The sequence below is a fragment of the Pinus tabuliformis genome, chromosome 6 (genome assembly GCF_031772625.1).
Source record: "Pinus tabuliformis cultivar Carrire ecotype Pingquan chromosome 6, CPIR1, whole genome shotgun sequence".
Classification (NCBI taxonomy): domain Eukaryota; kingdom Viridiplantae; phylum Streptophyta; class Pinopsida; order Pinales; family Pinaceae; genus Pinus; species Pinus tabuliformis.
Window position 1 is genome coordinate 1,987,399,788 of NC_142292.1, and position 3,604 is coordinate 1,987,403,391.

The 3,604-nt window shown below is 40.7% G+C and overlaps 1 pseudogene; it reads left to right on the top strand.

Moving 5' to 3' along the window:
- Positions 1-435: 435 nt before the first annotated feature.
- LOC149267192 (beta-D-xylosidase 4 pseudogene) lies at positions 436-1,461 on the top strand (annotated as a pseudogene).
- The last annotated feature ends 2,143 nt before the right edge of the window (positions 1,462-3,604 follow it).

A 3,604-nucleotide genomic window follows, 5' to 3' on the forward strand; every position in this document is an offset into this window, starting at 1 on the left:
TATTGTTTTGCAGATCTAGATCTATCTGTGTATCTCAAAAATCTTACATGGTATCAGAGCACATGGATTTGTAATCAGTGCACAAGCAATTTTATTTGCACGTTCAGAAGATTGAAGCAACAACAAAGAATGGAGTCTAAATTGGAGTTTCCACAATCGGAAATTCTCACTCTATATAATTATTTCGAATGGAAGCCAAAGATTCAACTTCATCTCAGAAGTAGAGGCTTATTTCGAATAACCATGGAAACGGAAGTTGAACCAACACCGGCAATGGAGAAAACAAGATATTTCAATCGCATGGACGAGGCCTTCGGCATCCTATGTTTATCTATTTCTCCGGAACTACTATTTCATGTTGAATCATGTTCAACTCCAAATGAAGTATGGAAAAAATTGGAAGGATTGTTTGGAAAACAGGATGAAATGCTTAGAATGATAAACGATTCGATCACAACCTATAGAAATCGTCATGAAAGCTTTAGCTTAGAACCGGAGGACCCGCATGTCGCCAGCCTGTACGCCACCAACTACGTCCAAGGTATCCAAGAAACCGACAGTGGTGACCCTAACCAGTTGGAGGTGGCGGCCTGCTGCAAACATTACACGGCCTATGCCGTGGACAACTTGCATGGGGTCGAGCGTTACACGTTCAATGCCATCGTGATGCAACAAGATCTGAAGGACACATACGACCCGCCATTTAAGAGCAGTGTGTTTGATGGCAATGTGGCCAGCGTGATGTGCTCCTACAATCAGTTCAACGGCGTCCCCACCTACGCCGATAGAAATCTGCTCGCAGGCACCATCAGAGGCACTGTCTACGCCCCTGGCTGTGTAAACGTTGCATGCACGGGAAACAAGTCAATACCTCAGGCAGTCCAGACAGCCAGCAATGCAGATGCAACATTGCTAATAGTTGGTGGAGACTTGTCATTGGAAGCAGAGGCTCTAGACAAAACAAGTTTGTTGTTACCAGGACTGCAACAACAGCTCGCAGACCTAGTTACCGACACAGCCAAGGGACCTGTAGTTCTTGTGATTATGTCAGGGGGTCCATTTGACATAACATTCGCAAAGAATGTTAACAAGATCTCAGGGATTATTTGGGTGGGTTATCCGGGACAAGCTGGAGGAGCAGCCATTGCAAATGTAATATTTGGAAAATCCAATCCGGGTGGCAGACTACTTGTGACTTGGTACTCAGAAGAGTTCGCTGCCAAAGTCCCCATGACTGACATGAACATGCAACCAGATCCTGCTCGAGGTTACCCTGGCCGGACTTACAGATTTTATACAGGAAAAACTGTGTACAATTTCGGTGATGGACTAATCTATACAAAATTCGAGCAGCACAACCAATATGTCAATTCTCTGGGCCTCATCTCAGCCCGCAAATCAGCCGAGGCAATCGACATACTCAATCTCATGGTATCCACGTATTTTCTCGCACTCTGTTAGGTCGCGGATTTGCGACCCCTGGTAGAAAACATGCTGAGCAGAAGTTTCGATTCCTGCGAGATCGACTCGGGGTGAAGGACACGACTGCCTAGCAGTTATCTTTTCTCTATTTTTTCATTATATTTTGAGGGGGGGTTTTCTTCCCACTGGGTTTTCCCTCTTTCCTCCTTTTTATGCATTGTATATGGGTACCTAAAATGGCCGTGTTGCCGAGACTCATTCATTTTGCATCACACTTACCTAAGTTATGCTTAAGGGGGGGTGTCGGTGTACATGCACTTAGACTAGCTGTGTTGGTGTACATGCACTTAGACTAGCTGTGTTGGTGTACATGCACCTAGATTAGCTCCAGTTAACTTATTGCTTGCATGTGGCACATGTACACATTAACATAAGATAAAGCACACTTAGCTTTAGTTAGCTTTGTTTATTGCATGTACAGCTAAGCTTAACTTAGTTTCTTTTATGTATTTATTCTAAAACTCATATTGTAGAATCAATTCAATTTCATTCTTTTCTCAATTCTTGCTCGCTTCCTTCCTTCTCTTGCAAGCTTGTTTATTGTTTCGCAGATCTGGATCTATCTGTGTATCTCAAAAATCTTATAGCGAGGCACCGAAACAGTCTTTCCAATGTTCCATAGAAGCTCTGGCAAGCCAGTTACGAACCCGTCCTGACTCTCTCATTCTGTGAGAATGCCTCCGATCCTTCGTTCTATCGAGCAACCATCTAGAGGCTGCTTTGATCACACACTGTCACATACCCCGGTAACCTCGCATGTAAAAGTAGGAAGTTAGAATTTTTATACAAATTACCCACTAGTAATTTATCATGTTTATAACTCCACAATCATCGTTAACCATTAGACAGTGTTCATTAATACATCAAGTAAATTGCAATAACAGTCAGTAAGTTGCATAACCATTAACCCGACCATGGTAGTGTAGTAACATAAACTATCTCATAATTCCTTGCATCCATTTCACGATTTCCATAACCATATTAATTTGGACATTATGATCATGCCATCAAATAAAGAACCATCAACATCAAGGATTCAACATCATCCAACTGACACAAAAGGCAATCACATCAATCACACCATTGAACACCGATGTACCCTGGAAACCCCGTAGGGTGAAAACCAGCAAACGTTTAATCTTATTATTAAACGCTCGTGAGGGTTTTCACCCCTCACTCAATGGCTTATAAGGGATTCCATCCCTTAACCATTGTCATAAAATCATTACAATGAATTATCATTAAGTTATCATATAACCAGCTAAAGGCTAATACAGTTCTCTTGTAATCTTTCACTTACATACCGCCACATACAATAATCCTTGTGGCATGATTGTTCTAGCAATGCATGTTCCTGCAACTCGACTCATCTGCAATGGACCCTTGATCCTCTTCCTGCACAACCTTAAACATCACTTTCCTTTGGCACCAACCGCCATCGTTTCCTGTCAATGTAGTTGTCAACAAGCTTTGGCAACAATATTAGATACATTATCAATCATTCATTAAGCGACCTCTAAAGGCAATCTTTTATCATCTACTCATCTGCATGAGCAAGCATGACATACTAATTAACTAGTACATATATTCAAGTAAATTCTTGTTCTACTTGACACAAAGCTTATTCACACTAATGCATATTTCTCTCTAAGAGATCTAACCATTAGTTTTACAAGTCCATATTTCCCTTTGAAACATATAACACATTAGTTATGTTTAAATACAGGTAATACTATTGTTCTGCGCGTTCTGCGCATGCGTTCCTTTCACATAGTTATCTTTCAAGAAACTATTAAAGATACCCTATATTTATGAATAAAGATCAAGAAATAATAACAAGGTTAACTTAACCTTTAATGCACCAACATCCAGAATACAACCCAACCTATCTAGAAGGACAACCTTTTCAAGAGATTAATATTTCAAGAAAGTTAGCATCGATATTATTTACAAGAAAGTCACATAATACTTTCTCATGTCTAAGTGATATAATAGCCCGCTTAGACAAGCCCTTATCTTTCCACCTAAATTTCCAATTTAATCTAGTCATAAGCACCAAGACTGAGCTTTCCAGGGAACGCCAAGATATTGAAGACGTGAATTATGGGAACCAACGCATAGG